We start from the raw sequence: 13,061 nt of genomic DNA on the forward strand, positions 1-13,061 counted from the left end.
TTTTGGCTTCCAATTACAAGATCATGATTATTTTTCCATAATTCTCTGGAAGTGCCCACTCCATGAGAACTTCAGAATTTCTTTAAAAACTAATTGAAGAAGCCTCAGAACTTTTATAGAAATTCCTATTTCTACAATTTCTGTAGTATAGAATAGAAATTCCTATTTCTAAATTTTCTATAGAATATAGAAAATAGAAAAACACATTTTTGGGGTTGATATTTGTGAACAAGGCTGTAATAACAGATTCTATTAGGAGAAGGATATTACTTCCGATTAAATGATAAAACTTAATCAGAAAATGTAAGGTAGACTTATCTTCTTTTAATAATATCAGGGAAGGTTTGTGGATGGGCAGATGATGGGAAAAAGAAGGGAGGGGGTGCTATTAGTTTGTGGCAGTGTCCCAGGGATGTTTTAATGCATTTCTCCTGAGGAGTTTCATAGAGCTCTTATGGGAGATGTGATGCTGCCCTGTGCAGGTGCCCATCTCTCACATGGAAGTCTCTTAGCAAATGTGGTCTGACAAAGAGGGGATTCATGTTCCAGGGATTCCTGAGCAAGCACTGAGCCCAGTAAAGCACCTTGTGGTTCTGTCTTTTACAGGGAAGAGATGGGTCCCAAAGGAAAGCAAGCCAGCAAGCACGATGCCCCCACTGCCCCCAGCTCCTTTTCAGCAGAAGCTCTGGGTGCCAGGGATGCCCTGTAAGCTCCCACTCCTCCCTTGCCCTGTGGGAGCTGGAGCTCACTGCTCTGCCTCTTTCCTCTGTACCTGGAGACATCCTTGGTTTTGGTTGCTCCCTTCTGCCCCTCCTCACCCTGGGGGACCTGGGCTTTGTATCCCCCATCACCCTCCTCCATCCTCTCTCTTCCTACTAGGAATCAAGGTCCCCCTGAGCACTCCCTGCCCAGCTCCTCTGCTTCTCATTCCCCCAGAATTTCTGTCCAAAATGAGAGCTTTAGCAGCCACCATCACCCTCAGTTTGCAGGAAGTCACCTTCTTACCCCAGAAGAAAACTATTGGTGAAATCTTTTGTTTGGATTTATCTTTTTTGGAGCCTGGATGGGGGCTGCAGGATCCAGCCTGAAAATTCTTGTTGGGTTGGAGAAGAATTCATCAGAATCTGGCTACTTTGTTCATTGCTTTTAGCTGCTTTGCAAATAAATGCAGCCAGAGATCTGACATTCCCAGGCCTGCATCTCAGCAAGCCTTTTCTATTCAGAAATATTCAGTTCTTCAGCAAACAGACAGAGAAACCACAACAGGGTAACTTCTGGCCTGACCCAAAGAGTGATGGACAGCAGGGAAGGGACAAAGCTGGGGAAGACTGGAGGGTTGCAATTACTCAGTTTTAGCCTATGTACTTCTGGAAGATTTTACACATTTGTTTCATACCTGTTTGACAGTTAGCATGGTCTCACATTTTGTAGACATCCCTTAAGAGTGAATGTTGAGCAGAATTATAAATGCCACACAGGAAAAGGCTTTATTTGGATCTTCTGTCTATCTTGTTTAATCAAGGAGTTCAGTGATGTAGAACTAGTTGTGTATCACCAAAATTGTGGGTCTTCAGGTTTTATTAAGTCTTTCCTCTTTTTTTGAAACAAAGTCATCAAAAAATATTCTATTTTCCCTGTCACATTTAAAAGCACAGCACAATTTCCTTATGAATTTGGGAAAACCAATAAAATATTCAGGGTTTTTTGTTCTTTTGGACATATGATCCCAATTATTTAAAGGCAAAGGATGATTTACTGTATAACATTGAACTTTCTCCTCTTTTTGAAGTGAATGCTCCTGAAACTTCACTAGTTTGATTTAATTTGCTGAAAGAAGAAATTTGCTCCAAAGACAATTGCAGAATTCCAGCTCACCTGCTCCAGAAGAATTCAATCTCGGGCTTGTCTTCCTTTTTTTCCCCTATATAAAGGTACAAAAATAAGATATCAACTGGAGACCAAACAGTAAAATGCTGAATCCCAATTTCTTGATGTACTTGCCATAAAGCACAAAATGCCTGGAACATAAATGAACCTAAAGTGAGAAGCTGAAGTTCATGTTTTACAGCACTGTAAGGCATCATTGTAAACATAACAGTGTGTCACTGGTATGAGGGACTAAGTGAGCACTGCACAAAACAAGGTCCTGCCAGCTGAGGAGGAACTCATTTCACACCTGGCAGAACTGCCCTGGCCTTCTGCTGGTACCTCTCAGGGTTCTGGTTATCTGCAACCCAGCTGCAGGTCACCCCAACATGCCAAGAAATTATGTGGAGCAGCTCTGTGCCTCCTGTGGAGGGATTCCTTTGCCCCTTGGACCTGCAGATATTCTCAAGCCTGGATGTGCTTCAGCACCTGCTCAACACAGCTGAATGTCAGGTGTTTCACACTCTGCCCAGGACTCAGTTACTGCTCAAAACTCCCCTCGTGTGTTATGCAGTGAGAAATCTGCCACTGTAGAGCAGGGACTGGACTCTTGCCACTCTCCTGTAAATGCATTCACGTGTCTACAGTCCCTCCTGGACTGCTTTACCTTCTGGCAATATGGAAAGAGCCATTTCTCACCCCCAATTCTACACACTGTGACATGCAAAAGTCAACCTGAGCATTGGCACTTACAAGCTCTGGTGAGAGCATTTCAGGGGTTTTCCAGCAGCTAGAACTGAGAGCGGGGATTGCTGCCCTGGTGAGGATGGTGTTTTGAGACGGGGCGAATGCTCCCTCTGGAGGTGTCTCAGCGAGCGCAGAGGCAGCCGGGGCACGCACTCTGCTGCAGGCACAGCCAGGAGAAATCCCCAGCATTCCCTAGGCTGGGAGGATGATCAGGAGAGGAGGGAAGAGGTTTCTAAATCTGCTGGCCGCTTTCTGTCACAAAAAAGTACAATGATTGAGACCTCAGAGGTGTACAAGTCCCTGCTTCTACTTTGGCATGGGAGGACTCCCAGGGAACATTGGAGGTGGTCCCAACAGAGGGGGTTGCTGAGATTACAGCCCACAGCCACGTGAAGTGGGGTTTCACCTGCTTTCAAAGATGCTGATGACCCATGGGATCTTCAGCCCAGTCAAGCACAGCTGTATCACTCCCTCTGCCCAGCACACTGCAGCACATCCCTCCTCACTTTGACATGAATTTGCTGGTCTTGCTACAGGCACACAGAGCAATTCAGTCCCAGGTGTAGGGAAAATCAGCCCTGTTGATTTTTGCACCACTGGAGGGGAAAAGCTTGGCAGAAAAGGGAAGCCAAATTTGGCACAATGTTAATATGGGGCAGAAAGCTCATAAGCTCATGGGGCATGTCTGTGTCTGTACTTGTGTGGCCAGACACTTCATAACCAAGAAAGTGTATGTCATGCTGAGCAGATCTGAAAGAGAAACTTACCCTAACAAACCCAGCATTTAAAGATGGAGGAAAATAAATAAGATGAAAGTGTGTTTCTAACACTATAGCTCTGTTGTGGTTTACAAAATTAGCCTAAAGCACTTTCCAAAATAATTTTCAACACTCCTGAAGGCTTGCAAATAATTTTTTTTCCCTTTGGTTTGGGATTGTTTGGCATTTTTAATTTAGAGAAAAAAAATGCTTTTTTTCTTCTGGATTTTCTGAAATACAGGAATAAGAGGTACAATATATCTGTCTGCTTAGTAGGGCAGGGTACTGTGGGCTACAGGCCTCCTCCTTCCTAAATGCTGCCTCTTCTTTCACTGAGGGGTGGTGGAGACCAAGTAGTCCTGCTGGTCATCCTGGCACCATGTTCAGGTCATTCAAAGATGTTGTGGCAGCATCTAGTGCAATAGAATGTGAAATCATGGCTATTTACAGTGTAAAGTCTACTGGCAGAGAAGGAAGATAAAACCTGTGTAAAATTGCCTTTGGTTGCTGTAAGTCACTGGTGGTTGTGGTTACACAGGAAAAATGGTAAATTATTTTTGTTAGTCTTATAACAAGTTTGTCTGCTTTCTGATTATTTGCACCAGCCTTTCCCCAGCCTGTGCTCATTTTAGCTGTGTGTTCAGCCATCAGTCTGTCACTCACAGGGCCTCGATAGTGCTCAGTCTCACAGGGACAGCAGGGCTGAGCTCATAATTAAACCTGGAGACCATTGCATCTGTAAAAGGATTCATTGTAAGTATTCTAGTGACCACACTGGTCCCCTTCAACCACCATCACCAAGTGTATTTGATAATTTGTGGTATGTATGTATGTATATATGTATGTATTATTGGTTATTATTATGTTATAATTAATATTATAGTATTTATGTTATATAATTCTATATTTGCTCCTTTTGCTCCTTTGGGGGAGTTGAAATGTCTCTGTCAAAGCAGGCAGCTGTGCCAGAGGCAAAGAGCAACCTCGAAGTCTCTGCAAATGGATCCAAGGGAATCAGAGCTCCCCCAGCACACAGCTCATCCCCTCACACAACTGCTCTACCGCCACCCCACACAAAGCAGCCTCAGACAGTCACTGACCAAGGGAACAATGTGACAAACCTCTTGGTCAGAGGTCCCTTTGAAGCTGAAAACTCAGGGCCTTTTTTTCCACATCTGGCCAATTCATGTTTGTCCCAAAAGTGGAAGGGAAATGCATTGGTCACTTTTGGACTGGGGGATTTGGGCAGAGGGACCCTCAGGCTGGTTTTGGCCTGGGGTTAATCCTGACTTGGAGATGTCTGGGGCTCAGTGCTGGTTTGCAGGCAGTCCAGGCTAATCCAGGATGTCCCCATGGTTGCTCCACATCGGCTGCCTCCCCTGTGCTTGGGGGGTCACAGCAGTTGCCCTTAGTTTTTTGCTATTCCCAGCATAAGGATATTTATCAGGAGATAAGGTGGTCTTTTTATAGTCAGACCTGGAGTTTCCATGGTGAAATTAGCCAACAGGAGTTTCCTTTGCAAAGCGGAGCATATCCTTTACTGGCAAAAACATGTTACTCCCTTGGTTGTGAGGAAGTGTCATTGTCCGAAATCTATTCTGGTGTTTAAGGGCTCTGTATCCTCAAAGAAATATTTTTAACCTGAAGGGAATATTTATACTGTCCAGTCAGAGCAGTTCACTGGGTTATTCTTAGTTCTGCTTCTGTGTCTGCTTTATCCGTGCATCATTTTTCCCCCTATTGATCTTTTTTTACAAATAGAAAATGAAAGCAAGGGTAATAGTTTAAAGTCATTCCGGGAATTAATCCACTGACAGGGCCAAAGTAAACCCAGGGATTAATTTGATTTCCCACAGTCAGTGTGTATCCTAACCAACAGGAGTGATACAATATTTTCTAAAGTTTTTTGAAGCCTTTGAAGATGCCCACAGCCAGATGATGGCTGGATCAGCTCTTAGTACCAGGCATTGGCAGAAAACCACCTCTTGTCCTTCTGATATTCAACGTGCTGGGCTGGAAAGTAAAAAATCATTTTATTTTAAACTAGGCACCTTGAAGAAGGAATTAATAAAGAGCTGATTGTGAAACCATATGCAAAAGTTCTGGTGTTGGCACAGAGTTCCATCCATGGGCTAGCCCTGACCTCACCCTGGTGGATGAGGACCAGCTCCATAAAATCCCACAGGACAATGACACTGTGGGCCTGGTGTGGGACCACAGTCACAACCAAAAGGCAGCTGGGGATTATACATGTGTAAGTTAAAGGAATTTGGTTTTTTTGTTTTTCCCTTAGGCCTGGTTAATAAATTGTCATTTTGCTGATGCTGAGTGTCTAAGGCTTTTTTCCCTTCCTGCTGAGGTCAGCATGACCACCTGCCCATTTTCAGCGCTTTGCAGAGTGAGGGTCTTACAGTGCTTATCTGCTCCAGCATCCTTGTCTTCCTTTCCCTGATGCTCCCGTGAGGGAGTGAAGTGACTGTGATGGATGTGTTTTACACTGCTAACAGTCAGTTAGAGCTACCTGCTCCCCCCTGATGGAGCAGCTCTGATTCTGCTGCAGAATAATGAGAATTAATGACTCATTCACTAATTACACTTTTGTTGTATAGTTTTGTGCTTATTTGCTGCAGGAGCTGAGCACCCTTGACTTTCTGATGGCAAGGCATGAAGCACTCTTGAAAATCAGGGTATTGAATGATGTATAAGCACGGGCTTGAAAACATGCTTGAGCTGTGACATGTGGATCTCATCTGCATTGCTGAGGTCACCAGGGCAGATCTGCCTTCTGCAAAGGGAGGGCTGCTTCAGGCAGTTCAGAAATGCCCCTCTAAATACATTCATGGCTGTGAAAAAATCTCAGTGCAAAGTAGTTCTTTGAAGCACTTATTTAAACATAAATATGAAGAGAAAATGTAGATAAAATAATTCACATTGGAAAATTCCAAACATTCAGTTAAAACCGTATGGGTAATAAATCTTATATCTTATTCTTCTAAAATAAGAAATTAATCGAAACAAAAAGTCATGTGCTACAGAATATGATCTTGAATTTTTATATCTACATTAATCAAAAAAATTTGGGCTAAAATCATCAAACACCGGTTTCTTATAAACACAACAGATATACATCAGTAAAGGCATGGACATGCTTTCAGAAAGAGAGGTGCTGCAAAACTGCCCCTGGCAAGCTGTGGAAATAGACTCACACTTTATCTAATGCAGCAAACTCATGCACCAAACCCAAATCAGGACGCTGGATTTTAAGTCTGGTTTTACCTCTGAGCCATAATGTGCTGCTTCCCATGTGCAATGTTACTGCTGGTATTGAGCAGTGGGATGTGGCTTTCTGCAGTGCGTGACTTTGTGGGACTTTAGGGTCACCTTGCTTCCAGGAGACAAAACTATCATTAGTGGCAGGTCACTCCAAATCAATGCCATATAGAAACCTTAACAATTTGAATTTTGCTTATTTTTTTGTCAGCCTTACCCATATTTGAGTGTCTGTGGCATGTAGGGGCAAGAGGAGGAGAGGCATGGGGTCAGGGTGTGCCAGCAGCAGCGCTCCCAGCCCTCCTCTGCCCCTCAGCTTTTCCTGTGGCCTGCAGGAACTCACTCAACCTCTCTGCTTCACCTTCTTCAGGATCATTATGCTTAGCCCACAGGGGTGTTGAAGCAGATTAATTAGCTAAGGTTTGTAGAGACCTTTGAAGATGTCAAGCACTGTAAATGCTGCTGGTTAGGGAGGTATATTATTGCACACTGTATGCACAGCAGGATTAGGGACTATTTAATATTGTGCAATTGGAGAGGAAAAAGAAACCAGGAACATCCTCAGGGAGCCTGAGCAATGTGTACTTCTAAGCACAGTTCTCTGCCCATCTCAGTGTGATGTTCCATTTAAATACCTTTCTCAGGGCCCTAATGATTTGCTGTGAAGTTATCAGATATCCATTTGCAAACTTCTAAGGAAAGGTATAATTGAGAATTTAATATTTCCATTAGCTTTATGGCTTTATAACTACCGTGGCCACAGCTGCTAAAACAGTAGAAACTTTCAGCCAAGATCTGTTAGTTTTATTCAGCTGTATTAGTTTCTTAATCCAGCTGTCTGTGTGGCCACATAGGTGCTAATCACTGGATGAAATAGAGATATATCCCAGAGGGCCTTGGGACTCACTGCAGGGTTTGGAATTTCAATATACTTATCCTCACAGCATCTTTGGGATTAAAAAAAAAAAAGAAAAAAAAAGAAAAAAGTGCAGTTATCATTAACCAAATGAGTTTGCTCACAAAGTACCACCGCTATGGATAAAACCTGCAGAAAATGGATGTGGTGGCTTCAGTCTGTTTGAAAGCCACTTGGCTTCTTCACATTGCCTTCAGTGATGGCAATGTGAAATTTCCTTTCTCTCTGATCAGCATAATTTTGAAATCCATATAACTCTCCCTCTCTTCCTTCTGGCTATTAGGGAAACTGAGCCTAAGCACTACAGTCTCTTCCTGGATGCAGAAATTCTCTTTCCCCTCAATAATTTCACCTTTCACTATTTTTCTAACGCCACTTAGACATGAAGCAGAACAGACCAAAAAGATTTCCCAAAATGTGCACTGTTTTCCATGGAATACCTCAGTCTTCTTTCACATGGTGTATGAAAGAGGTTAATTGATTGGTGGTCATTATGAAATATTGTTTTCAGTGTTTGTGAATTAATTATTTATGATTATGAACCATATAATAATATTATAGATATTTGTTAGCAATTTATTTATGACTGTTATAAACAGAGTTATAAATGCAAATTGTCTCAAGTTATTAAAAATTTTGTATCTAATGTCATTTTGTAGAGACAAAACTTGAAGATTTTGTATCCCCCACATTGTGATGTCTTTGATCTTGTTTATACAGCATCCAATCTGATGTCAGCCCACTCTTACTGAGCTCATCCCAAGATGCTCCACATGAATCCTCTCCCACTGCACACTGAGAGCAATAGGGCCAGAGTCCTTCAGAGAGCTGAGGCAGCTCTGCCTTCACTCATTCCTTCCATGGGATTGTTATGTGCACCACTTGGATAAATTGCATTTCTTAATTAGTTGTGGTTCCTCTTCTCTCTTTCCTCTCTTTAGCTTGTGGAACAGCTCAGTTTGTGTTCTTCTGCTGCATCAAGAACACTTTTACCACTTAAAAACTGAGCTAGAGATGGCTGATAAAGCAGTAGAGTGGCTGGTTTTCCCTCTGAACACTTTCCCCTTGCCAGAAGAGTGGCCCCAAATGGGGAAGCTCTCACAGATAACAGAGTTACCCTGTTCCACCTTCTCATCCCTGGTGTGTCTGACTGGAACACATTTCAGCAAAGCAATAGGTTCAAGGCTGGACTTTGCTGGGCATCTGCCCACACTGAGGATCTGCTAACCCATGCCAGCTGAAAAGCAGAAACCATGACTTCATTAGAAATAAGGCTGTGAAAGATGGCACAGCAATAAAGAGCAGGAAGACGCTGTGCTTGAATGAAGATGTTTCTCTTTGCCAAACCTCTGTGTGCTAATAACTTTTCCTGTCCATTCAGCCTTTTTTCCTTCTCCTTGTATTTCTGCACCAGGTGGTGCCAAACTTGCAAAGACTGGATGGGTCAGACAGGTCACCTTGCCAGTGAGAAAAATACTATTTAGAGGTGAAACCAGTTAACAAAATTGAAATACTCCAATTTGCTGGCGCACTGCAAGCCAGAGGTGCTACATATGAGGATGTCCAGGATCTCCAGCCTACAGCCCATGTTCTGTGAGAAGGGGCCCATGCTCAAAAGCACTTTCACCCTCAAGACACAATTCCATAACATACTATTTCATCCATAGTTTAACTCCCTAAGAATCAGAGAAAAAAAGATGTGTGAGTATTGCTGAGTGTCATTTTACTTATCCCAGCTACTCCCTTCTTCCTTCTTTGTGCCTGTTTTGTTGAGATGAATCCTTTCTGTTTGTCTCCAAATAAATAAATAAATGGCTGTGATAAAACACAGATATGATAGAGTGCCTTGCAGCACGCTGCCTCTCTCCCTTGCAGGGCTGAATTCTTCTCTAGAAGAGTTTCAGGAGGTACACTGAAGGTGTGGTTTGTTCTGACACTGTCTGCTGTATGAGGAAACCTTTGGAGTACCCCCCTACCCTTTTTTGCTGTGGAATGACCTGCACCATGGGGATTGTATTGAATGGAGATGGAAAGTTGTTGTTACACGTTTCACTGAAGTGAAAAAAATTGTTCTTTCTGCCTCTCCCCCATCTTCCTCAAGTCAGTGGCACTTTAAAGGGGAAAACTAAATAACCAAGCACAAGCCAAGGGAAAGAATAAGAGGTTTTATTTGGAAAAGCATTTGAAGTGCTCTGGCGTTCTCTCCTCTCCTTGCTCTTCCCCTGCTAGCTGAAAGCTTGCCAGCTTTTTCCTGGTCTCAGCCAATGAGCTGGATGTGCCTGGGTTACCTGACAGAGTCAGTGGTGTGGCCAGTGCCCCTCTCTCAGTCACTCTGTTTCTTGAAGATGCAGAAAAGCAGCAGCAGCATTTCCCCTCCCTGCAGGAAGCTGAGTGCTCAAAAGTCAGGGCTGGTAGAGGACTATGAGTAGCAAAGTGTGGAGGATAGTTTCAGCAGGAAAACAAACTATTTGAATGCATGTAGCCTAAATTAAGGGTTTAAGATAAGCTGATGAGATTGTTATGGTGATGAATTATTTAAAATTTGCATATAAACATTCCTGCATATAAACAATAACACTTCATGCATTCAAATACGTGACTTCTAGATTTAGATACTGTGTACTATGTAGGTTTCTTTAAAATTTTCACTGAAAACAAAAATCAGGCTTATAGTGTGCTACCCTTTCTGCAATACCCTCTGCCATTTGGATGAGCATCCACCTACACTCTGAGTTATCAGGAGAAATGTAACTAATCACCAGTTTTTCTGAGCAGGGATCACAAAGCCACAACCTCTTAGAAATTAGAAGGTGTGCTGCAACGAGTTGAAACCTGCGGGAAAGCAATTTATAACCAGCAGATTTGATGAAGACCCCTTGTACCTGGTGAGGTGATGAGGGGCCACGGATGGGTTGTCCTGCAGGAAGGTCAACCCACAGGTCAGGGCAGGTGATTCTCCCTCTCTACTCCACCTGGAATACTGCATCCAGCTCTGGGATTCCCAGCATAAGTGGGACATTGACCTGTTGGAGGGAGTCCAGAGGAGGCCAGAAGGATGCTCTGAGGGACAGAGAACCTCTCATAGGAAGCCAGGACAAAGAGCTGGGGCTGTCCAGCCAGCGGACAAGAAGGCTCCAGAGTGATATTCCATTACCTAAAGGAGGGCTACAGAACAATTTAGAGGGACTGTTGCAAGGGCATGAAGTGATAGGATGAGGGGGAATGTCTTTTAACTGAAAGAGGGTCGATTTAGGTTACAAATTAGGAGGAAATTCCTCCCTGTGAGGATGGTGAAGCACTGCAACAGGCTGCCCAGAGAAGCTGTGGATGCCTCATCCCTGGAAGTGTTCAAGGCCAGACCAGATGGGGCTCTCAGCAACCTGGTGTTGTGGAAGGTATCCCTGCCTATGGTGAGGGGATTGGACCTGGATGATCTTTAAGGATGATCTTCAAACCCAGCCCATTCTGCAATTCTAAGAACTCCTCTTTCTCAGTGATGGCTGAAGCAGATTGCACACCAGGCAACAGACATCCATCTCAGAGAGGCCAGTGGCGTTAAACCTCCCTGAAGCCATGGCAGCTGCCCCCTTGTTAGACAGACTGTGGGAGAGGTTTGGGCTAGACAGGAGGAAACCTCTTTTTCCAGGACGTAGCACAGAGCTGGGACAGGCATCTCTCAGGGAGGAGTCTGTCCATGGAGATTTCTAGATCAGCTAGGGAAGGTGATGGGTGACTTGCTTTACTGTTTCAAGCAGCATCGTGGAGTAGACACACACAGACACACAGACACACAGACACACAGACACACAGACACACAGACAGACACACAGACACAGACACACAGACACACACACAGACACACACACACACAGAGACACACAGACACAGACACACAGACACACAGACACACACACACAGACACACACACACAGACACTCTCTCTCTCTCTCTCTCCCTCCCTCTCTCTCTCTGCAACTAACCCATCTTTCCACAAGACACTAATTCTGCAGAATCACAGGGTTTAGGGAATATCTTTAGGAAATTCCACTTCAGTCCAAGTAAGGTTTTCTTGAAGCAACTGCAGAAACAAACTAAAGTTTGAGGCTCATAACCCCAAATCACCAGGTCAGCTCACAGAAGCAGACAACCTTAGATGGCTGTTCAGCCAGCAGATCTGACAAGACAAGCAGGTACCATGAAGTGGCAGATGGGTCTTGATCTAGAGACACCTCACAGCCCTTTCTCAAGCAAGAAGAAATGGGGGTCAACATGGGAGATCATCTCTGCAGTGTCCCTTGGCTCCACATCCTCACTCAAACTTTGGTCACCCCTGCAGCATCAGAATTTCCTAACAAAAGAATTGGTTTGTAATTTTCAAAGCAGATGGCATTTCCCTTGGAACAGGAGCTGATTTTTTTACATGGAAGATCAGACAATCAAAACTGTGGCTGGAGAGCCCTTACAGAGCACAAGAGCCATACTCAGGGCTCGTCCATGTGCAAAGGTTGGACCATTTCTCTGCTGAACAGACCAATCAAAGTGATGCTGAAAGGCTCTGTGAGCAGTCAAATACAAACTCTGAAAGGGCGTGAAACCAGTACCTATGTGTGGGAAGAGAGAAGCTATCATCTTAATTCACCTCTTAATCTTCTATAATATTTTGTTCCCTTTCTGTCTTCGCCCCCTCTATCATTTCAGCAGTCTTTAACATCATTTACACTCTGAATACTATTTGTCTGTCCTCATCTCTTACAAGGTGCAATTCCTGCTGAACTCTTCATACTAAAAAAATACTCTTGAGCCTAATGCTGAAAGTTACAGAACATTTTTCCAATGCTGCAAAGCCTCAGCTTTGATTTACTTCAAGGTAAGTGGTTGACACACTGCACATCGTAGGATGGTCTCCTAGTGGGTCTAAGCAAAGAAGAGCTCAGGTAATTATTAAAATCTTAATTTTAGCTGTCAGTAATAATTTCACTTCTGCCTGTCAAAGAGGGTTGGACCCCACGCTGGAGCAGGGGAAGAGTGAGGAGTCCTCCCCCTGAGGAACAAGGAGTGGCAGAGACAAAGTGTGATGAACTAACTGCAGCCCCCATTCCCCATCTCCCTGCAGCATAGGGGGAGGATGGGAGGGAGTGAGGGACTAAAGTTGAGCCCAGAAAAAAGTGGGGGGGCAGAGGGGAAGGTTTTTTACTACCTACTTTCATTTCTTGTTACTCTACTCTGATTTGATTGATAGTAAATTAAAGTAATTTCCCCAAGTGGAGTCTCTTTTGCCCATGACAGTCATTAGCAAGTGATCTCTCCCTGCCCTTGACTCCTGAGACTTTTGTTTTCTTTTTGCCCTCCTGCCCAGCTGAGGAGGGTAGTGATGGAGCAGCTTTGGTGGGTGCCTGGCATCCAGCTGGGATCAGCCTGCCACATGCACTTTACACTTGGTCCTTCAAGCCTTTGCCTGTCCTTCCCATGTGCCTTCTCTTTGTGCTCTTCTCCTTTCGACATCT

The sequence above is a fragment of the Zonotrichia albicollis genome, chromosome 3 (assembly GCF_047830755.1).
Source record: "Zonotrichia albicollis isolate bZonAlb1 chromosome 3, bZonAlb1.hap1, whole genome shotgun sequence".
Lineage (NCBI taxonomy): Eukaryota > Metazoa > Chordata > Aves > Passeriformes > Passerellidae > Zonotrichia > Zonotrichia albicollis.